This window comes from Triturus cristatus, chromosome 2_2 (assembly GCF_964204655.1).
Source record: "Triturus cristatus chromosome 2_2, aTriCri1.1, whole genome shotgun sequence".
Lineage (NCBI taxonomy): Eukaryota > Metazoa > Chordata > Amphibia > Caudata > Salamandridae > Triturus > Triturus cristatus.
In genome coordinates, this window is record NC_140582.1 from 783,111,047 (window position 1) to 783,136,132 (window position 25,086).

The 25,086-nt window shown below is 44.7% G+C and overlaps 1 protein-coding gene across 1 annotated transcript in view; it reads left to right on the top strand.

Moving 5' to 3' along the window:
• Positions 1 to 7,794: 7,794 nt before the first annotated feature.
• The window catches only part of AASDH (aminoadipate-semialdehyde dehydrogenase), a 468,424-nt gene continuing 451,132 nt past the window's right edge, over positions 7,795 to 25,086 (top strand). The window contains exon 1 of the mRNA XM_085642048.1: positions 7,795 to 8,131. The gene's annotated coding sequence lies outside the window, so the exon portion shown is untranslated. The remainder of the gene's footprint in view (positions 8,132 to 25,086) is intronic.

The window sequence follows — 25,086 nt, forward strand, 5'->3', positions numbered from 1 at the left end:
GCATGAGGTCCCGCCCCTTCCTCCCACCGGTGAATTTTTTTTGTAGGTTGGCAGGTTTGTCATTGTGACGAGGACAAGCAGGGCTAAGAATAAGAAAGATTACTGGTAAGTAATCGGAGCTTTATCTATCCTTAGTCTCAAGAGCCCTTGTCACAGACAGTCATTACGAACCCCCTCCACCATACTGGCCTTCATATGGGCTTGGTATTTTAGGAAGAGGCATAAGGTAATTACGCCTTGTAACATCCGTGGGTGAGACTTATCTTATTTCTAGTTTCTTTCTCCTGTGAGTGGTGGGATCACCTCAAAAGTAAGTAACGGATGTGACAAGGGCTCTTTGGACCAAGGATAATGAAAGTTACTGGTAACTGAACATGCATAGATATATACACACGAGGCACACTGTTGTAAAGGAAGATACAGAGTCCATCTGTATATGTAGGTTACTTCTTTATTAGTAGCTTGGTTCCAGTGTAGATGGTCAGGATGGTAGGAGAAGATAGATGGTAGAAAGACAGCCCCACCAGGAGCAGGCTCCCAACAGCTCAGTCTGAGTTGACTAACTGACACTCTAACACAGAGAGCCACTCAGGCATTCTATGATGTCATGGAACATTCTAGCAGAGCAGTACAGTGGAGTGGAGAATAGTAGACAAGTAATTTACTACACATCCTCCTTCCTTAGCAGGGCTCGAAAAATCATAAAAAATGCACTAGACCTGCAGGTCTAGTAACCTACAAAATCTCCTCGACCCAACGGAAATGCACTTGACCTCTAATCTGAAAGCTGAGCAAATGTGACAAGTTAACAAGATTTAAAAGCATTTTTATTGCTCATTTACTTTGTGAGCAATAAAGATGCCTTTAAATCTTGCTATCTTGTCACATTTCCCCTGTTTTCAGAGGCAGAGGTCAAGTGTCAGTTTGTATTCCTACTCACCAGTAAGGGCGAGTTGGACCTAAAAATAGCTCGTCCTGAATTAATCTGACTCGCAAATGCGAGCGGTCGAGTGAATTTTTCGAGCCCTGCTTAGGGAACAACAGCAGAAGTAAAGATAAAGACAAGTACGATACCTCAATATATCATTAGCAAGAAGATACAACAATTAGATGCACATATCCACAGTTGTATTGCATGAGGTATCAGAAATTCCACTGGCATGAACAGAAATGTGTTGAGATGCCAAATAACATTACTACACGCCCCATCCCCCTCCCTTAGGGAAAAACAAAGCATGGCTTAGATGAAAAAACAAACAAACAATGCAACAGAGAAGGGTGGTCACCCACACAACCTCCCCATAAACGGGTACACCACAGGGTAGACACCCTGTTAAACAAAGGTGGGTGTAAACACAGACCCTTGGGAGAAAACAACATCCCCAATTAAAGGTATAACAGGGGTTAGGTTCACTCTAGATAACCAGAAGAGTGCAACCTCAACAAGAAAGATACACCAGAGAGAAAACGCTCTGGAACGAAACAAAGGTTCCCCTGGTTAGGGTAGAAGGCATGCTGACACTTAAAATCCATTGGGAGTAACGGAAGAGGTCTAAACCCTAGACAAAAAACTTCACACTCAAAGTCCTACAAACGTGAAACCCTTGGCCACGAGTTCCATGCAGGTGGACTTCGACCAGAGCATAGTGTCAACATGAAAGGAAAACCCATGGTAACGTTAGGAATTAACCAAACAACCTCCACCAAAAACACAGGGTACTAACCCTTGAAAATAAGAAAACCTCCCCTAGACAGGGTACACCATAGGGTAGACACCCTGGAAAACAACATCACCTCCCCTAAATAGGGTACACCACTGAGTAATAACTCTGGAAAGTAACACAACCTCCCCTAAGTAAGGTACACCACAGGGTACTCACCCTGGAAAACAAAAACTACAACCTCCCCTAAATAGGGTACACCGCAGGATAATCACCCTGGAAAACTGAAAACTAAATTAGAGGCATTGACTACCCCCACAACCTCCCCAAAGAGATGGGTACACTACAAGTTAATCACTTTAGAAAACAACACAACTTCCCCTAGGTAGGGTACACCACAGGGTAGGCACCCTGGGAACTGACATGAAGCCTGACTACCCACAAACACAACCTCCCCTAACTAGTTTAAACCTAGAAGGTCCCCTAAATAGGGTACACAGTAGATAAACAACAAAACTGGGGAACTAACTGTCCGCTCAAGACACTGTTATACACTGTGCACCCCTCACAAAATGAAAGTACAGAGCAATACAGGACATGCATAATGAGAACAGACGTTATAATCACACAGCACTTGTTAAGTACCGGTGAGCGGTTTCTCACCCGAGATCCCTACACACAGACCATATAGCAAACAGGACATGCATTATGTCAACTTGCTCTGTGTCCCGGTAGAAGAGCTGCGGGTCCATGTATTGTCCGTTCTGCTGTCCGCTTAGCCACCACAGCTCCAAGAACATTGTTCTTGCCCTTGCTCGGATAGGCAACTCCTTGCAGACTTTGACAGGAGCACACTGAACTACAACAAGCAAGTCCAGCCCAAACTTGTCAGGAACTTCAAAGCAGTCACCACAGAAATCGATCTCACCTTTATTCTCCTGGTGCTCGTCAAGCAATGCCCTTGCTCATGCCACATCATTGGTCTGCTAAACAGCATTATTAAGTGCAGGCATCTGTCAGACTGCGAAGACGGAAATCTGCGAGGAAGTGTTGGAGCCGGTAGGAGTCGTTGAGAACTCCCAAAACAAACGTGGTTGGCAAAAGGTAGCGGGAACAGCATGCTGTGCCAATGCCAAGATGGCGGCATGCTGTATCACGCCGAGCCGAGTGGCTCACGGCGCGCTGCTGCAGGCGGGCGTCACAAAGCAGCTTAGAGGCATGAAGGGAGAAGGACGTCACCATGAACGAGGATCTGCACGAGTGTAGTAAGTTGATTATATTGTATAGTTCTTTATGGGTTAGTGTAACTTTATGGAATGTAGCCATGTAAGCAAAATGTAGAATGCTTCTGGGGATCTAGAATCTCTGGGAGATGTTCAGATGAAGACTGGATTCGTATGTGACTTGTCGTGGATCGTTTACTCCAGAAATAAACATCTCACTTTACAACCGCTTGTTCCTGTATCGAATTTCTGCTCTGAAAGTCAAGAGAGCCTACTACATATTTTGACGATGCACTGGATGGGATTTGTGCAGTTGTATGGCAAACCAAGCGCTTCGAATTCTGGAATAACGGCGTTTGTCAAAACGAAAGAAAAAAAGAAGACCCACCGACCGTGTTATCCTAATGAACATCTCACTTTACAACCGCTTGTTCCTGTGTTCCTGTATCTAATTTCTGCTCTGAAAGTCAAGAGAGCCTACTACAGCGAGGCTGGAGAAACGGTGAAAAGCGTGAGCACGGACTTTGAATTTAAACAATGCGCTGCCGTGAGGGTCCACTTTAAAAGATGAATCCTGGAAAATAAAGTGCGCCATTTCAGCAGAAGGTGCCGCTACTCGTACAGCGAGTCACTTGGCCAATTCCTCTGGGAAGGTTGCTGAAAACCGTTTTATGTAATCACTGTCCCCAATAAAGCACTGCCCCAAATTACACACATGAAAGGTGCTTGTTGTTGTTGTTCAGGCTCCACAATGTTCAAAAGACCAGTCTCGCTCAAGACACTGGGATACTCTCACTGTGAAGAGTGCAGACTTTGTTAAGAAGCTGCTGTCGGACTCAGACTCCCCACACAGATTGGGCCCAAGTAAGACAGGCAAACACAACAAGAAGAGCAAACCTGTAGAGGCGCAGGGAGGCTTGTTGCTGGAGAGACTGTTAGGAAGTCTTCCAGGTGACAGCAGTGTTCTCAGTAATGCGAAGACACGACACCCTGGCTGCAGGCTGTCCGGATGGTACAGGACACTGGTGGGGCTGACCAGGGCGTTTCCTTTAAGTTTCAATTGACATTTTGAAAGTCCTTAATGTCCATGGATCTTTGTCTTTTGGTTCCATGGTTCCTTAGTTGTCTTTACTCCTTAATGCATGTAGTATGCTGATAAAGATGACAGAGTCCATAGTAGTTTCCAAGATGGTTTATTCCAAGTTGATGTAACATAAGAAGATAAAATACGAACCCCACCAGGAGCAGCTTCCCTGCTGCTCAGCCCATACACCAACTGCCTCAGGCACACCAACATTCCACATTACATCACACACCTCAACATTCTCACAGCTACCACTCTGGCTGAGCAGCAGGATACTACATATCTCCTTTCTTTACAAAGGAAAAGAAAGAAGAACCAACGCACATCATAAATTAACCATGAAAAGATATAGAAGAAAATACACCAGAAAGCAAGAATTGAAAAGAGGAAAAACATGCATTAGAAAAGTGGGAAAAATAGAAAACGCAACCAAGAAACACCAAAAAGAAACAAAGACTAAAAACACTAACACCCTTTCACACAGAAAGACAAAACCCACATCCTCCCTCACATAAATAACAAAAAGAAAAACCCCTGTACAAAGATACGAAAGCTGGCCAGGCAAACATAAAAATATACAAGGGTAAGAGCAACAAAGTGGAAAAACGGAAGCAAATAGGTTGAAAGAATGAAAATAGACTTTAGAAAACGAACAAAAGGATAGCTGCTTTAAACAAAAGAATGGAGGAAAAACCCCGAAAGACAGCAAGTCCCTTGCAGTACATAGAAATAAAACGTTGCTGTTGACATCCTTGTTGCACAGAAGTGTAAAACACTAAAACGCAATAACCCTGCACAATGACAAACACCACAAAATTTTGGGTGGAAGGAGTACAGCGAGGCACACAGCACCAAATGCTATATGCATATGAAATAAATGTGGAGAAAGACCACATAACACATTAAAGTGTATGACAAAATATACACGTGGAGAAAGACCACCTAAAACATTAAAGTGTACGATAAACATACACGGCACAAAATGCTACTTGCCAATGAAATGGATGTGGAGAAAGACCACATAAACATTAAAATGTACGGTGAACATACACAGCACAAAGTGCTACTTGCAAATGAAGTGGATGTGGAGAAAAACCACATAAACATTAAAATTCCCAAATAAATGAAAAGGTGTGCAACAGGGCACACAGCACAATGTGCTACATAACAGAATAGATGCGAAGAAAACACCACATAAAGTATCAACATTCCCTCAACATTTTGAGTGAAAAGGTGTGCATCAAAACACACACACACTGCCAAAATTAAATGCTGCATAGCGTCTATAATGTGACTAAAGCACAGAAACAGTACCTATGTGTGAAAAGTAACAACGAGCACAATCCCACGACGGCGCTCCACTGACAGACCAACTTGAATAAACTTTATTGAACACGTCGTTGGCAAATGCAGAGATTTTGCGCTTCGTGTTGAAAACGTGGTTGACGACGCAATCATTGAAAGCAAGGTCCGGTGTCAAGTGTACAGTGACTTGACAAGAAAACTCACTCTCCAAATGGTGGAACTGTAATGCGGAGCGTGGTTGGAAATGCAAACTGCTTGGCCCATAAGGAACCGGAGAGAGTGGCTGGTGTCTCCAGCCACAAGATGGCGGTGCGCAATTGACGTCGCTGCAGGGTGGCTCACGGTACGCCGGTGCTCCTCAAAACAACTTTGACAGAGGAAGAGCACACGTCATAGAGGAACCATGACGAACATCGCAGGACTGCAAAGTAAAGGTACGAGGGAGCGTGCTGAAAGATGCTTGCGCCAATATTTTTAAAAGTAAATCCGGCAGTTGAAAATGCAGCGTTGCTGAAACGACCCCAATAATAAAAACATTAATTGTCCCAAACTTGTCAAATTGCTTCCGATCCCAAAACGCACACTAGAGGCAAAAAAAAAAAACGCCAAATGTCTCCTCACGAGAGATTACAGAACTCTCCTTACAAAAGTGCCACAATCGCAGAAATAGTCATTGCTCACACACATAACTGAGTGCTCACCAAACTGCCGGTACTCACGACAACCAATGCATCAGAGTGTTAAATGGACCGCCCTTCCACAAACGCTGTCCTTAAATGAAGAGCAAAGCAAACAATTGAAGAATAGCCGGGTGATCAGGCCGACTACGTCTTGGTGGGAGGTGTACCCGGAGAGTGGCTCTCAGAGAGTGTGTAAAACGAACATTAGGTCTGGATGAACACTAGAAAATCATTCGTTGATAAACTAAATTTTACGAGGCACTTTTTTGTTGAAATCGAGGTGACGGTTTAACAGCCCTGAGGCACTTTTTTGTTGAAATCGAGGTGGCGGTTTAACAGCCCTAGGGTGCTCCACAGCGATAAATAAAAATAACACAGCTGACCAAAGTACTCGCTTGCAGGCTTGCTTACAAACACAATCAGTGTGTAGACGGCTCACTCCTCAGTAAACAGATAAATTGTAGATGTAGATGTACTTGAACAGCATTTGAGACAGAGGCTTGAGATGCTGTTGGAGGCAGGAGTTGCTTAAAGACTTCAACTGGCACATAGCGTTGACGCATGAATGTCTGGCAGTAGTTCAAAATAAGCAGGAGGAACTTACAGAATAAAGTTAAAACTGGCACTTAAATATTGAGTTGTGGGCGACCGATGGCAAGGTCACTGGTGGGGCTCGTTGGTGCCAGTAAATTAAAATCCTCCTCTTCTGTTTTAAATAATGTCTTCTTGATCTTGATTGTGGGACATTGTTCTTGAGCCTCTTCTTTTCAAACTCAGGAACCCCACTCCTGGTACCAAATGTAGTATGCTGATAAAGATGACAGAGTCCATAGTAGTTTCCAAGATGGTTTATTCCAAGTTGATGTAACATAAGAAGATAAAATACGAACCCCACCAGGAGCAGCTTCCCTGCTGCTCAGCCCATACACCAACTGCCTCAGGCACACCAACATTCCACATTACATCACACACCTCAACATTCTCACAGCTACCACTCTGGCTGAGCAGCAGGATACTACAATGCACGCGTCAGTTCTTAAGATCGTCGCCAAAATTGTTGTAAAGGAAGATACAGAGTCCATCTGTACATGTAGGTTACTTCTTTATTAGTAGCTTGGTTCCAGTGTAGATGGTCAGGATGGTAGGAGAAGATAGATGGTAGAAAGACAGCCCCACCAGGAGCAGGCTCCCAACAGCCTGAGTTGACTAACTGACACTCTAACACAGAGAGGCACTCAGGCATTCTATGATGTCATAGAACATTCTAGCAGAGCAGTACAGTGGAGTGGAGAATAGTAGACAAGTAATTTACTACACACACTTATTTATCGCCTCTGGTACAACTGGTGCATGAATGTACAAGGCACATTTATTTATCACCCGGCACGTCTACACAGGTAAAGGACTCGAAAGTACCTGGAACACACCCACACTCTGTAGACGAGATCAGCTTTCCGGTTAGTCTATCTTCGGTTTATATTTTCACCTGAATACTGAAATCGATGAGGTCATATCAGTATTTACATATATGTGCCAAGACTCTTGAATCATAAGCGATCGATCATCGTTCCAGCACATGAACCTCGTCTCCCATTAACTGAAAGAATATCTTAAACATTCAATTACCTCTACTTTGCTTCCGATTTTAACCAACTTAAGTAAACGGCGTTCTAGTAAAACTAACCAAAAAGCGAGTTACTAAGAAAACCCGGGCTATGCACATCCTGCAATTGGTTAGAAAAGGTGGCCGGCCCCAAGTCTACCTATCCCAAAGGAAACAGGCGCTGCTGCTGCACTGCCCCGGAAACGCCGCCCGCTGCCCCGGAAGACATGGTCCAGCTGTACGTTAGCCGGTCTGCACAGCCGCTGTAGCGGAGGTGAGTGTATACGGGATGGTGACCGGAGAAATCCTGACTGTTTAAAGAATGTGCTCCGCCTGTTGGAGAAAGACTAGAACAGCACTGCACAGCACTGAAATGTGAGTCAGTGGGTCACTGTGATGGAGTTGGCCTCTCGACGATGTAAACACCAGAACCAGGTCCGCAGCTGACGGAACTGTGCAAGTTAACAGATGTTGAGGGCGACGGTGTCAAGGAGATGTCCATGTTTAGAGAACACAGTAGGGCCCCTCTGCTGCAGCCGCTGCATTGACAGAGTGGATTTCAGCAGAATGCAAGGGTACGTGCATGCTTATTGTACATGCTTATTGTAATTAAAGGTTTGCTTCTTTTAAGATTCAGCAGCTTGTTAGGGTGAACGTGCACGTACTTTTCCTCGCTGCCTCTTTCTAGGATATTCTTCATAATACTTTTTGTTTGGGCAGGATGGAAAAAGTCAAATTAAGAAAATTGTGTAAGCGATAAAAGAGGCTATGGAAAATGGTAGGCAAAGTGAACGTGCTGTATTGTGATTTGCTTTTATCTACTGTTTATTTTTTCCAAATTTTAGCGAAAATGTGCTGGAAACATGCACCACTTCTACAAATGTTGTTTAAGCTGTTGACCTCCATCGCTTTTGGGGAGATTAAGCCTTGATTGCCACTCGATTCATTGTTGCTGTTTTACAGTTGAAACCATTCTCTATAAAGTAAACCACAGTTTGTTTTCTGACTCTATTTATGTATAGTCTAGACCCACTCCGAAGTAAAGTGCTCTGACATCCAACTGATATGGTCCATTTTGTACAAAACTGCCAAATAAATAAATAATTACAAGAATTGAGTTCCCCTATGGTAAAACTGCTGTACAATAAACTGTTTGGTGACAACATTTTAAATCCGTCTCCTATAGTTGTTCTCTGCAATTTGGGGCCAATATTTTCTCCTGTCACTATCAAAGAACACCAGGCACCGCTGATGAGTGTAGCAGTTTTCTGGAGAAAGTAGTTTAATTTCTGCAATATTAATGAGATGTGCAGTGGTATGTGTATTATTTCCTTAGTAACGCTTGAGCTGGTTTAAAAATTCAAATTTTGTCACGATTGGTGGATTGTGTGGCAAAAATGCTAAATCAGTAGCTCAGCAGACATGAAATCAAGGATCTCCGTAACACCAACTGCTTTTGGAGTTGTCAGGTTTACAGGCTATGTGAAATGAAAGCACTAGAAGATTATGTCCCGTGGCTGCAAAATTGCACATTTTTTTGGTAAGGCAAAGTGGCCAATTTTATGCATACCTCTTTATTGCCACTCAAACAGCAACAACTAAAAACATCACACTTAGAACTTTGAATAGGAACCTTTACGACATTCCAAGTAAACCAGCCATTTGTCTTTATTTATGCGTGGATTGAATTTGCATAATGGTGGACGACCTCCACTGCTTCTTCAGTATTAGAAGACTATAGCTAAGGTGCACCACTGCATCAATATTATCAGGCTGCTGATGCTGTGAATCACTCCTAAACAGCTGAGCTTGCTGGCTCTGGTGTGCAGAAGACAGGTATATATTTCTACCTCTAGACATTACCTTTAGCTGTTGGTATACATTTCTTCTACACTGTGTTTCTGATTCAAGGCACTTTGTTAGCAGTAATGTTTAGTAAGGAGGCAATTAAAGGAATGATTCCGCCATTATTAGAAGCCGTGTTAATTAGTACGGCCATTTCTACTTAAACGATGCACTCTGGTAGGATAATTGATGGTTCCTAGGTGTTTGTTTATTATGCTGAGTGGTGCTTTTCTTGCTTCACTAGCAGGAACCTAGCTATGTTTAAATGTTTGACACTTCACTGGAGAAAACAACAATTTTCTTGTGAATACCTCACCCACCAGGGTTACCCCTTGGTGGCATGCTTCATCATCGGGTCCATCCGTTCCGCTGCGGAACACGGCATGCTGCGACCTACAAACTACGTGGGAGCATTAAATGTATAATGATAAAGACAATGTTTACGAAATAGGAGTGTGGGGGGGTGTTTAAATGTAGGGTGAGGTTTAAGAATACCTGGCTAAAGGGTATGACTAATTTAATCTGACCCCTAGACGGTATGTTTAAAAAGGGTTGGAGGAAGGAAAGGAGAAATTATGAGTCTGCTTTCCTACAAGGTCAACTTGTTTTTAGCCATGCCCCTATTGGCTTATTATCAGGACCTAGGGAAACTAACTCCCTGGGCCCATTCCTGCTCTTTATACTTTATGCAAACAAACTTGCAACTAACTCCCTGGGCACACTCCTGTGCTTTATACTTTATACACACAGACTTGCATGCTTCGTAAAATATATATTAAATTACCACCTTGTTGGTGATTCACATGATCAACAGTTATTCAGTTGATATATAAGATGTCTGGGCACTGCCTCATGGTTCCTCCGGGGGAGAGGGGAATTAGTCAGGTTGGCATGCAGAGGTAGACCTTTGGAGGTAGTGCGACTACAAGTTCCCCTCTCCCCGGAGGACCCATGAGGCAGTGCCCAGACATCTTATGCATTAACTGAATAACTGTTGATCAGGTGAATCACCAACAAGGTAGTAATTACTTATATTTTACCAAGCATGCAAGTCTGTGTGTATAGAGTATAAAGCGCAGGAGTGTGCCTAGTGAGTTAGTTTCCCTAGGCCAACAGGGGCACGACTAGAAACATTTTGACCTTGTAGGAAAGCATAATTTCTCCTTTCCTACCTCCCCCATTTTTAAACATACCGTCTAGGGGTCAGATTAAATTAGTCATACCCACTTTCGCCTCAGGGGGTTTTTAGGTCTCGCCTGACCCAGCGCATGCGCTTATTGAGACGGCTCCAAAAAGTGCTACCAGGCCAGCCTAGAGCTACAGTGCAAGTGCGCGGGCGCGCGTGCCGTGCTTTACCGCGATTATTTTCACTTTCGCGGCCGCATGGCATAGCCAATAGGTCTCGCTTTTGGGACCTTAGAAGTATTTACTTATGCAACTGTTCCATGGCTGAACACTTACAAGGTCCCAAAGGCGAGACCTACCGTCTAGGGGTCAGATTAAATTAGTCATACCCACTTTCGCCTCAGGGGATTTTTAGGTCTCGCATGCGCTTATTGAGAGGGCTCCAAAAAGTGCTACCAGGCCAGCCTAGAGCTATAGTGCAAGTGCGCGGGCGCGCGGGCCGCGCTTTACCGCGATTACTTTCACTTTCGCGGCCGCACGGCCGCTTTGATGTTTGATATATATCGCGATCACTTTCGCGGCCGCATGGCATAGCCAATAGGTCTCGCTTTTGGGACCTTAGAAGTATTTACTTATGCAACTGTTCCATGGCTGAACACTTACAAGGTCCCAAAGGCGAGACCTATTGGCTATGCCAATGCTTGTTTGTTTGCGCAGTGGTGGCTTGTTGTTTACACAATTGCACAGACTGAAGTTGGCTCTGCTGATTACATTACTCACAGGTGAAAGGAGCTCTTTTTGTAAGGTCTAATCTGACCACACATTAGTATAACCAGCATTTGCAATGCAATAGGTCTCGCATTTACGCGAGTTTGAGCTATTCGCATTGTAAATTACAATGTCTTTTATTTATGTTTTGGTTTTTAAAACAAATAAAAGGCATTGTCATTTGCAATGCTGGTAGCTTAACCCCTTGAATGCCCATGACGAGCTGGACTCGTCATGGCACACAGTTCTCGTGTGCCCATGACGAGTCCAGCTCGTCATGAGGCATTCCCTGGGGAATCACTCTGGTGCGGGCGCCAGAGGGATTCCCTTTAATTAAAAATAGCCTCGGGAGCTGGGGAAGAGCTTCCCCAGCTCCCGAGGCCCCTCCCTGCTTTCGGTGTAATGACGATCGGCACGCACGTCGCGCCGACGTCATTACACTGAAACTGAAACTGAAATGAGCCAAGAGGCTCATTTCAGTTTCACTTTCTACGTGCTCAGGGGGCTATCTCAGCCCCCTGAGCACGTAGAAAGACGGGAGAGGTATGGTTGGAAAGGGGAGAATCTCCCCAGTGGATCCTGCCACAGGAGGGCGATCCCCAAGCAGGGATCCACCCACTAGACACCAGGGAGGGGGAAGTGGCCCCTTGGGTAACGGCCTTTGCTCCCCCTATATGAAAGTGGCACCATTGAGTCTTTTTGCTCCCCCTGGGGGGCAGATGGGGGCAAAAAGCCAACTAGACACCAGGGAATTAAAAAAATAAAAATAAATAGGGGTGGGGGCTGCCCAAAACGGGCAGGCCCATGCCCCCACCCCACCCCCCAATTACTACAGTCTTTCTGCCCCCCGGGGGTGGGGGGGCAGAAAGCCCATTAAATACCAGGGATTAGTTTTGAGGTTTTTTTTGGGGTGGGGGCTGCCCGAAACGGGCACGCCAATGCCCCACCCACCTGCCACCAGTACATCCTTTCTGCCGTGGGTACTTGGGCCTCCCACATGAGTGAGGCACCGTTTTTATCGGGAGACCCGGGGGATCGCTGGGTGGTAGGAAATTTGTGTCAGCCCGGTGATGCCACAACTTTCCCACACAAAAATGTGTGAAAAAGGTGATTTGTTTCAGCTAAATTTGAGGATTGCAGGGCATTCTGGGTAAGGAAACGTTGGGGGATCCACGCAAGCCATACCTCCCTGGAATCCCCCGGGTGTCTAGTTTTCAGAAATGTGTGGGTTTGGTAGGTTTCCCTAGTTGGCCGTCGAGCACCGGGCCAAAAACCCAAGTGACCCCCCTTGCAAAACCAGGTCGTTTTGAGATAGGCAATTTTCATGTCGTCTCACTATGTTATGGGCCCTTGCCTGTCGTGGGTACTTGGGCCTCCCACACGAGTGAGGCACCGTTTTTATCGGGAGACCCGGGGGAATGCTGGGTGGTAGGAAATTTGTGTCAGTCCGGTGATGCCTCAACTTTCCCACACAAAAATGTGTGAAAAAGGTGCTTGTTTTCAGCTAAATTTGAGGTTTGCAGGGCATTCTGGGTAAGGAAACGTTGGGGGATCCACGCAAGCTATATCTCCCTAGAATCCCCCGGGTGTCTAGTTTTCAGAAATGTGTGGGTTAGTAGGTTTCCCTAGGTGCCGGCAGAGCTAGGGTTCAAAAACTACAGCTAGGCACTTTGCCAAAAAAGGTTTATTTTTCACTGCGAAATTGAGGTGTGTCCACGATGCGTTTTGTGCCGTTACCTGTTGCGGGCACAAGGCCGACCCACACAAGTGAGGTACCATTTTTCTCGGAAGACTTTGGGGAACACGGGGTGGGTGGAAATTTGTGGATCCATGCAGATTCCAGAACTTTCCACCACAGAAATGTGGTGAAAATGTGTTTTTTTGGGCAATTTTTAGGTCGAGGACCGTCCGGTCTGCCGAAGGCAGAACCGGAAGTCGGAGATTTAATGTTTTGGAGAAGAGGGGCTTGCACCCGCCCCTCTTCTCCCCTCTTCTCCATTGGCTGGCCTCTTGAATGCTGGCCAGCCATTGGAGAAGAGCTTCGTCACTCCGAACAGGCCCCGTCCTTTTCAGATTCGGGGGCGTGTTTTTTTCAACTTTTCTGATTATCTCCTCCAGCCAATGGCAGGAGGAGAGAAAAGCAAAACACGCCCCCGAATTCGAAACCGCCGCTGCCTTTCTCTGAGGCATTTCTGCTTCGCCTTGGAGAAAGGCAGTGGTTTGCTTGTCTCCTTTAGCCTTCAATTTCTCTCCTGTAAGACTCTTGCCCGTTCCTCTCCCTCTCATCTCCAGCCCTTCCCCTCAGGCTCTTCTTGCCCGTCCCTCCTTCTCGTCTACTATAATTCCGTGCCTGTCAGACTCAAGACCTGCAATCTCTCACCCCACGCTCCCTCCCCTGGTTGCCAGTCCTCCCAGCAGTCATCCCCTCCCACTCCCTCCTTTGGTAGCCTATTCCTTCAGACTTCCATCGCAGTGTGTTCCAGACCATCGGGGCCGGGCATAGGGTTGCAGCAGGCGATTCGTTTCCTGATATGGCTGGTATTTTAATGTGAAGTTGGTAAAAGGAAAACGGGAAAATCAACAAAGGCTACAATATTCAATTTTTAAGTTAAGCCTAAAACAGCAAATCCAAGAGCTGCTGCTCACACTATTCATAAACCACTTTTAAAGTAAAAAGATGCAGGACTGCAGGTAAATACAAATTATTTTATACAAAAACATCTTGACAGGGCACCTGCTGGTCCTACCAAGATCTCCAAACATGACAAATCGCTCGTATTTTTCTCCACGGAAGTCACTAACTCTAGCCTGGTCGGAGGGGGGGGGGGGGGGGTGGACTTAAGGTGTCCACTCCAGCGGTTCATCCTCCAGCGGAGCAAGGTAAGCCTAGTGCTAGCTGTTCCACTCTTAAACTGCCAGTGGTTCCGGTCCTGGCCGTAGAGGGCCCATCCTGGAGTCTCTCAGAGGATAAACATCCAGAGGAGCTAAAAATGAACCAGCAACAGGAAGGCTCCTCTCACAGGTCTGTCCAGGGCACACTCTGTCTTCAGACGGACTCTCTGCACACCCCTCACCACCCAGCTGATCCCCCACGTACATCCTCTATGCTGACAACAGGCCCTGCTCGGGGTGGTGGCAAACAGGTCTGCTGTGGCTCCAGGGCACACTCTGTCTTCAGACAGACTCTGCACACCCCACACCACCCACAAATGCATCATGACAACTGGCCCTGCTCAGGGTGGTGTCAAACAGGTCTCCTGTGGCTCAAGGGCACACTCTGTCTTCAGACAGACTCTGCACACCCCACACCACCCACAAATGCATCATGACAACTAGCCCTGCTCAGGGTGGTGTCAAACAGGTCTCCCATGGCTCCAGGGTACACTCTGTTTTTAGACAGACTCTGCCCACCCCTCAGCACCCAGCTGACCCCCACGTGCATGCTGACAACAGGCCCTGCTCGGGTGGTGCCAAACAGGTCTCCTGTAGCTCCAGGGCACACTCTGTCTTCAGACAGACTCTGCACACCCCACACCAACCACACGTACATCATGACAACTGGCCCTGCTCAGGGTGGTGTCAAACAGGTCTCTCATGGCTCCAGGGCACACTCTGTTTTTAGACAGACTCTGCCCACCCCTCAGCACCCAGCTGACCCCCACGTGCATGCTGACAACAGGCCCTGCTCGGGTGGTGCCAAACAGGTCTCCTGTAGCTCCAGGGCACACTCTGTCTTCAGACAGACTCTGCACACCCCACACCACCCACACGTACATCATGACAACTGGCCCTGCTCAGGGTGGTGTCAAACAGGTCCCCTGTGGTCTAGGACAAGCAAAGAGCAGCTCACCCACTGCTAGGTCCTGTGTGTCGGTGCCACCCAGTGGACTGCCAGGACCGGGCGCTCGGTGCGCTCTCACCTTCCGGCTTAGAATGTTCACTCTGAGGGACCCTTACACTCTCTTCATTTTTTGCACCAACCTCCTTTTATTCCACAATTCTCTAGCAACTGAAAGTGTTAAGGATCTATATTGTTTAGGTAAACTAAACCATCTACAAGAAGCATGTCAGATAAAAACCGAGCATCAGTTTATGGATGTAACTGCTCTTGCCTCAGAATTCATTCTCTTGTAATAAGTCCCATAGAAGCATTAGCTAAAACAGCAACCGTCTCTTCAAATAATGTAAGAATTCCATCCAGAAATAATGCCAATGCAGTCTTCTAGTACACCAGGAAAGGAGCAGTCTCTATACTTATTTTATAATTATAATAAATAAAAAATAGCACGTTTATTGCTTAGAATCCCGTTGGCTCTTTCTCGGAGTCATCCTAATCATTTCCCGGCTGCATTCAATTAATGACTACTTCATTCTAATCTGTGCACATTCATCGTAGGGCCTCTCAAGCTGCGGCGGGTCTCGGCACATAATCGCGGTGATTAAAAAATTTTCACTCTGACCTATAGTGCTGGCACCCTGCTGCTGGAGTGCTGCTAGGTACATAGATGGACGGAGGAGCAAATGTACTCATTCTTTGGCTCTAGTTGCCTGCCTGTATACACGCACATAGTCTGGGGCGCACTCAACTCAGCAGCAGACACCGTGCCAAGGCAGGCACTTTCAGCGATGTTCACCACTCTGTCACCCCGGAGACACTTTACTTTAAACCAAAGCCAGCGAGAAAGCTCAGTGAGCTGAACGGTCGCCGCTGTCACAGTGCAGTTTACCTCCGGTCGTGAGTTCGAACCCCACCTAAAACAGAAACAGTCTTACCGTACATCGTTACACTTAGTCACCTAACTTAGGAAACCATAACTTCTGTGGTTACAGTGCATAGAAATGGCATACGTTCGGTATTTAGCACTACATTCAAAAGAAGGTGCTATTAACATGCTTTATGGAGTAGAGTGGCATTGGACATCCACATTTAAATAAAAATTGCACTGCAAAAATTATATTTGATTCCTGAGTGAAAACTTGATATGGCCCATTTCGTCAACTGATGCAGCTAGTTTGGGACCAATTGCTCAGAGGGCACCAAAGAAAGGTTGAAAACAGGGCTCTGTAATTGCCAATATAACAAGCTTTGAAAATGCAATAGGTCTCGCCTTTTATTAAGTTAAAGCCATTTGCTTTGCTGTACAATACCATTAGCAAAGCAAATGGCTTCAACTTGATCAAAGGCAAGACCTTGTTGGCTCTATGCGTGGGTGGCTCTGTCTGTGGGTAACTGTGCGTGTGTGTAGGTGGCTCTGTGTGGGTGGCTCTATTTGTGTGTGGGTTGCTCTATGTGAATAGCTCTGTGTAGGTGGCTCTGTGTGGGTGGCTGTGTGTGTGGGTGGCTTTGTGTGTGTGGCTCTGTGTGTGGGTGCAAATGCAATAGGTCTCACATTTGAGAGAGATTAAGCTATTGACATTGTAAATAACAATGCAGTTTCTTTAAATGTTTTAAAAACAAAAACAATGTCATGAGCAATGCCAATAGCTCTAACTTTAACAATGCCGAGACCGTTGCATTGTAAATGCTTGTTTAGGTTTGCATGGGATTCAGGGTAACAGAACCTGGTGGGAGGCAGTCAAGTCACCCCATCCTGGATTCCCCTGGGTGTCTAGTTTTCAAAAATGTATAGGTTTGCTAGGTTTCCCTAGGTGCCGGCAGAGCTATGGTTCAAAAACTGCAGCTAGGCACTTTGCCAAAAAGGGTCATTTTTCACTGCGAAATTGAGGTGTGTCCACGTTACATTTTGCGCCGTTTCCTGTCGCGGGCACTAGGCCGACCAACACAAGTGAGGTACCATTTTTCTTGGAAGACTTTGGGGAACGCCGGGTCGGTGGAAATTTGTGGATCCACGCAGATTCCAGAACTTTCCACCACAGAAATGCGGGGAAAATGTGTTTTTTTTGGCAATTTTTTAGGTTTTAGGTTTGCAAGGGATTCTGGGTAACACAACCTGCTGGGATGCAGTCAAGTCACCCAATCCTGGATTCCCCTGGGTGTCTAGTTTTAAAAAATGTATAGGTTTGCTAGGTTTCCCTAGGTGCCGGCAGAGCTATGGTTCAAAAACTACAGCTAGGCACTTTGCCAAAAAAGGTGATTTTTCACTGCGAAATTGAGGTGTGTCCACGTTGTGTTTTGCGCCGTTTCCTGTCACGGGCACTAGGCCGACCCACACAAGTGAGGTACCATTTTTCTCGGGAGACTTAGGGTAATTCAGATTTGTAAAGGAACTGTTATTACCTATTTACTTTCGATGCATTTCTGCCTTCCAAATGAAAGACATTGTGTAAAAAATAAGTCATTCTAAACAAGCATTGGCATAGCCAATAGGTCTTGCCTTTGGGACCTTATAAGTGTTTAGCCATGCAACAGTTGCATAACTAAACACTTATAAGGTCCCAAAAGCGAGACCTATTGGCTATGTCAAGCGTCCATGCGGCCGCAAAAGTGAAAGAGATCGCGATTAAACATCAAAGCGGCCGTCCGGCCGCTAAAGTGAAAGTAATCGCGGTAAAAGTGGCGCGCGCGCCCGCGCACATGCACTGTAGCCCTAGGCTGGCCTGGTAGCACTTTTGGAGCCCTCTCAATAAGTCTCGCCAGACCAGCGCATGCGCTGGGTCAGGCGAGACCTAAAAATGACTGATAATTCTCATGCTAGTATGAGTATTCCCAATTTCGGAAATGTGCAAATATCTACTGTTTCTAAACTCTATATTTTGTTCCCATTTCAGAAATACATAGGTGTCTTTCATACCGATTTTTCCATGTACACATTTTACAGAATAATTAATATATACCCGGTACATAATAAAATAAAACCAGTGCAAGTTGCTGCTCAGTTTTTGGCTCTGGGTTCGTCAGGTTCTTGGTGAACCTACAAGTCCTATATATCCCCACAACCAGTAATGTCCAGCGGATGTAACGGTATATTGCTTTCAAAGAGCTGTCATAATTAGAAGAAGTTACAGGTGAAAACGTTGACACAAAAGGCTTTTTTTTTCAACAAATTTTCAATTTATCCTATATTTAACTGTTAGTTTCTATAAAGAAACCTTGATGGATCTACACAAATGACCCTTTGCTGAATTCAGAATTTTGTCTACTTCTCCAAAATGTATAGCTTTCCAGGATCCATTATTGCTTTTGTACCCATTTCTACCATTAACTGGAAGGAGGTCGAAAGCACAAAAAATAGCAAAAATAGGCTATGTCCCAGAAAAATGCCAAACCTGTGTAAAAAAATGTTGGGTTTCTGACAAAAGTCTGGTATTCCCTAGAAGCTGGGAAAATGGTGATTTCAGCCCCACAAAACCTTTTTTGATAACATTTGCAGGGAAAAACCCAGATGCTTTAAGATGCTTTAATTTGCAGCCCGTTTTTCCCCCAAAAACTAAATTTTGCTGTATTTTGGCTCATTTCCCTGAGTACCTACAGAATCCCCATGATGTTGGAAGAAAAGGACGCAAATTTGGCGTGGATACCTTATGTGGTCAAAATGTTACAGGGGCCTCAGTGCGCACTACCCTAAATAGCCAAAAAAGGGCGTGGCACAGGAGGGGGAAAAGGCCTGACAGCGAAGGGGTTAAACTCTCGCAAATGCGAGACCTATTGCATTGCAAATGCTTGTTCAAGTTCTACGGGCTGGGCAGAGTTTTGCAGGCGGGGCCATCGCTGGGGCAGTCTTGAGGGGGAGTGGTGGGCACCGCTATCTGTGTGCATGTCAGTTTGGCCAGTCATCTCAGGACGGTCAAACCAACATGCGCACTGAGCTGTCTCCAACTAGAGCTGTGTTCCCGGGTTGTAGACAACAAGCACAGACTCCCTGTCTCTCTGGGAGCCCAAATTCAGGGTGCTCCGGTCAATCCTGACACTGCTTTCATGCTGTCAGTAGCATGAGAGCATCATCAGGATTGGCTGCAGGGAAGTCTGAGAGCCTGTGCTGCAGCGAGTCCTCAGGGCAGAAGGGGCAAATTTTCCCCCTTTTTTTCGTGTTTTCTTCGTCGTCTACTCCTGCCCCGTCACTCCGCTCGCACACCAGCTGCTACTGCGCCACAGTGCAACACCTATTAAAATTAAATACAACAGGCAGGGAAGACCAAGTCGAAACTGTGTTTAAAAAAAATAATTTGCAAAAAATTAAAGATATCAAAGACAATTATCATTTCAACTGACCGGGGCTCACGCTAGAAAAGCGATCACTGTGCAGTGAGCTAAAACATGCAAATTCGATCTAATATGTGTACATTTTGGACTATTACAAATCAATGTGATACGGTCATGTAAAAACAATTAATTAGTTTAAGCAGAAACGTATATAACATATAAGTGTCGGTAACTTTTCCTCTAAGGAAGCACCTGAACGGCCTCGGAAGGAAGATAGTGTGTATATCCACAAATACTGACTCTATTCCTCGAACAAACCCCTGCGTCCCTTTCCAGATTAGAAAAAGAAGTTGCTCTTGCTAAAATGTGGAATGTACTTCAAGAGAGGTTGTCAGTGAACCTAATACAGTATAAAGCTTAAAATCAGAATGAAATGATTGCCTTCCAGCTGCACACAGGGCGTACATGCATCGTAGTGTGATAGGCGTTGACACACTTCCTTTTATAAATAATACATAGACTGCATATAATCATTTCTCTTCACACATATACTGAGTATAGGATAGCATAATAGAATATGTTTTCACAACAGCTATCTGTTTATTTATTTGGAGGGTTTATTGTGTATGTGTTTATATGAGCGTCTCTACAAGTGAGCAGTGGTATAGCAGGGCGTCTCTACAAGTGAGCAGTGAGCAGTGGTATAGCAGGGCGTCTCTACAAGTGAGCAGTGAGCAGTGGTATAGCAGGGCATCTCTATAACTGAGGAGTGGTGTAGCAGGGCGTCTCTACAAGTGAGCAGTGGTATAGCAGTGTGTCTCTTCAAGTGAGCAGTGGTGTAGCAGGATGTCTGTACAAGTGAGCAGTGGTGTAGCAGGGCGCTCTACAAGTGAGCAGTGGTATAGCAGGACGTCTCTACAAGTGAGCAGTGACGTAGCAGGGTGTCTCTACAAGTGAGCAGTGGTGTAGCAGGGCGTCTCCACAAGTGAGCAGTGGTATAGCAGGGCGTCTCTACAAGTGAGCAGTGGTATAGCAGGGCGTCTCTACAAGTGATCAGTGGTACAGCAGGGTAGTAAAGGCAGCCACAATTGAGGCACGTTGGGCACCCCTTGCACGTGGGCCCTGGTGCCATTGGTAGCCATGTCTGCATATATTTGGTGGAAGAGTGATCATCTTCGCCTGTGCATTTATTTGGATGTTTGTATATGTGCACCTGTAGTGCCTCTATATTTAATTATGCATCCATCTGGAGTCTATGTGTACATCAGTATATGTGCAAGTCTGTGTTTCTGGATATTAGTTTTTGGTGTGTCCGGTGTGTGAATGTATGCTTTCACCTGTTTGAGTGTGTGTGCATGTATACTTTGGGGCACGTTTTGTATGCATGTTTCTGATGTGCGTGCGGGCACCTCTCTTTGTGTGTATTTTGCCTGTGTATCTTTGTTCGGTGTGTGTAAGGTAAATATCCTTGAATTAAATCAGGAAATAAATCCAAAGTAGACTGAAGAAGATAAGTCTTGAAGCTTTATTCAAGAGGTAATCAACACATCACTGGAGTGCGTCCTCCTTATCTGAAGTACGAACGGCAACTGCCCACTGACACCGTTCATACTTCAGAAAGAGGGTTAGACGCACGGGAATGCATCTTCGAGAGATGCTCATTTAAATAACATCAAATAGCATGCGCGTGTAACCTCACCACGCGCATGCAAGTTACAAGCCACGAGCTCTACGAGCAACATGAGCTCGTTACCCATATAACACATGTGAAGTATATTACATCACCCTTCTCCTTTCACAAATAAAACAAAATTGCAGTTAATGAAAATAAAAATCCTTGTATCTTGAAGAAAACGTACAGTTGCGAACAGGTCTTGAAGAATCATGTACAGAACTATTATTAACAACAACTTGAGTTTCAGCAGGAAATGGTGATCTTGGAGTACAATCTCCTGTATCATCATTGCTGACTGATCTTGAAGAATCTGGTGATGTACAGCCAAAGTATGAAAAATGTAAATCATCATTAAAAACATTTTTTTATTTTTTTTATTTCATTTGCTTGATGTGAAGTTAATTTAATTAACATTCTCTTACTCCACCAACCTTTCTGACCAAGAAATACAGAACCTTTAGACACTTTTAAAACTTGTACAGGAAGGGACAGCTTCGAAAGACCCTTCTTAACTTTCTTGGGAGACTTGATCATCACCCAGTCTCCAATTGTAAACTCATTTGCATAATTGCAAGCTCTGCTATCAACGTTTTTCTTTTGTATAGCTTGTTGAACTGCAACTTTTTAAATCATGTTCTTCTTTTCTTTGCAAGCCAAGCATGAATTATCATTCTTCAACAATTTTCTAATCCATGACGGACAAAGGGTACCATTAGGATCTCTCTTCTTGAGTAATCTAAATGGTGAGACCCCAGTTGAAGAATGAGGAGTTGTAAGATATGACCAAATCTTTTTTTTTTAAAAAACATGTCCACAGGTACACTAGTAGCCAAAGCTGATTGTACTCCCTCTTTTATAAATCTATTCATTCTTTCAACTAAACCATTGGCTGACGGGGAATACAATGCCACCTTCAAATGTTTAATAGCATGAGATTTCAAATAATTTTCCATCACATTTGAGGTAAAGTGAGAACCATTGTCTGTGACTAACTCTCTCGGAAATCCTTCAGCAAGAAATATTCTAGAAAGGAAGTTAACCACCGACAATGTGCATGGAGCAGAACAAAATTCAATCTCCACCCATTTTGAATAGTAATCTATCAATACTAAGATGTATTTTTTTTTATGAGACAGCAAATCAAATGGGCCTGCAAAATCCAATGCTAATTTAGACCATGCTTCTTCTGGAACTGGAACATTATGCAAGGGTGTCTTTACCGTTTTCCAATGTTTGTCAGATACTAGACAAGTTGCACATGAGTTTACCCACTTGGCAACATCTGCATCCAAACCAGGCCACCAAAAATTTTCTTTCAACCTCCTTGAGGTTGCACCTATGCCCAGATGCCCGTCATACGCTATTTCAAAAATTTTCTTTTGCAGGGAAGTTGGGGGAACTGCGAGCTCACCACGCAAGACCAATCCTTCAACTAGAGCAAGTTCCTGATTGATTTGGGCAAATGATTTTAAAGGAGAGGGAAGTGAGCGTTCTTTAGGCCATCCTGAAACAATCATGTTTTTAACTGCCACAAGAGTGGAATCTTCTTCAGACGCTCTCACCCAATCATCCCGTGTGACATGAGGCAAGTCATTGACAAAATCATCAATAGAAGCTACCACACATTCCACATCATCAAATCTTGAACATGAGGAGTTATCTTTTAATGATAACCTAGAAAGCCAATCCGCTCTTGAATTTCGACCCCCAGGTATGTGTTTTATAACAAAATTGTATTCATGTAGTCGTGACAATAAACGAACCAGCCTGGAGGAAGCTTTTCCTGTACCATTCCCATTTAACAAATGTATTAATGGCTTATGATCGGAAAAGATTTCAAATTGAGTACCCCAAATGAAAGTTTTAAATTTTTCCACAGCCCATGTACAAGCAAGAGCTTCCCTCTCAATGGTACTGTAATTTGACTCTGCAGTAGAGAGAGATCTGGAGGAAAAAGCTATTGTATTTTCCTTGTTATTGACCCATTGGCAGAGGACAGCCCCTAATCCATTTTGACTTGCATCAACAGACAAAATGCACTTTTCACCAGGTGAAAATGGAGAAAGAGCGGGGGCTTGAATGATGAGTTTTTTTAATTAAATCAAAAGCTTGTTGTGCTTCAAATCCCCATGTAAAGCATGCATTTTTTTTTAAATAAAACACGTAGAGGTTGAACCACATGAGCATAATTAGATATGACCTTTGAGTAATATTCTGTCATCCCCAAAAATGATCTTAACAGATCTTTATTTTTGGGTATACTGACTTCATCAATCGCTCTTGTGAGTGAAAACTTAGGCCTGATTCCTGAAGCAGAGATGGTGTGCCCTAGGTAGTCAATGGATTCCGCCATGAATTTACATTTATCTGTACGTTATCCCATATTCTTTAAATGTATCAAGTACTCTCCTGAGAGTAGCCAAGTGCTCAAATTTGTTTTTTGAAAAGATTAAGACATCGTCCTGATAAGCTTGGACAGAGTTATTGCCTTTTAACATGTGATCCATAAACCTTTGAAATACACTTGCCGCAGATGCTAGACCAAACAGAAGTCTTAGATATTTATATGCACCAAAAGGTAACAAATGTAGTAAGGTCAGTGGAAGGTTTGGATAAAGGTATTTGATGATAAGCCGACCTTAGGTCCAACATGGTGAAACATGTCGCACCTGCTATGTTGCATAACAAATCTTGAATTTTTGGTAGAGGATGACAATCCACTATAATACTTTTATTAAGTGTGCAGAAGTCAACACATAAACGAATAGAATTATCCTTTTTCCTTACTATTACAATGGGAATAACCCATTCTGATGACTCTGTAGACTGAATAATACCTTCTTTGACCAACTTATCTAGCAAAATTTTAAGGTCATTCCTGACGCTTAAAGGAACTGGTCTCGCTTTATGAGAAACTGGGATAAAGTTTTCTTTTAACCTAATGACATGTTCTACTTTTTTTTTTTTTAACTCTGTTTATTTAACTTAGAGAAACCTTGGTCATGTGATACAGCTCTGCACCTTACATTTTCTATCTACACCAGTTTTAACACATGTCAGTACATAGTTTCCAACTTAGCGGGTAATGTTACAATACATGCAATGCAATTCTTAAACTGTACAGTGATCTTCTGGGTCCGAGACGATCGGTGGTTCACACAACCCCCCTCGGTATACATTCCATTTAGTCCAGATAGCTAACCATTTTTTGGGACAGCCCCGTGCAACATATACAGTTTTCTTGCGAATCATAAACCAGTCCATGTCTTCCTTCCATTTCTTTAACGTAGGCGAGGCAGCGGCCCCCCATAACTGCGCTATGTTGCGCTTGGCAACCATCTGTCCAAGTGTGACCCATATCCTCCCCTTCACGTTTAAATCTGTGGGCTCCCAAATGTTCAGAAGGCATCTCTTGGCCTCCGGCATCAATGTCACCCCCCACACCGAACTCATTACTCTCAGGATATTACTCCAATAGATTTGGACCAAGGGGCACTCCCAGAGCACGTGTAGGAATTCGCCCGGAATTCCGCATCCTCTCCGGCATAGCCCGTCCACACTCCTCCCCATGCGAATCAATTGTGTCCCCGAGAGATAGACCCTATGTAGAATTTTTAACTGTACCAGTTTTAACTTCGCAGAGATAGCCACTTCTTTTTTGGTGAGGAAAGTGCCTCCTGCCACTCCTCATCGTCCACTTATAGGCCACCCCTCACCCATTTCTCCCTGAGTGTTGTGAGGGGATCGGGGGCGTGGTGGATAAGCTTTTTGTACGTGAGGGATATACATTTATCTGGTAGGTGCCCATCCAGCAGTCTGTCCTCAAGCGGGGACGTCTTAGGTAAATCCATGTCAGGCTGGAGGTTGGCCTGAAGAGCATGGCGAATCTGTGCATATCGGAAGTGTTCTGACGCTGCCATGTCGTATGTTTGCTGTAGTGCAGCAAACGTCACCACCCCATCCCGCCCCCACAGGTCCCTAATGTACGAAATACCGATGAGGTCTCATTTGTTGAA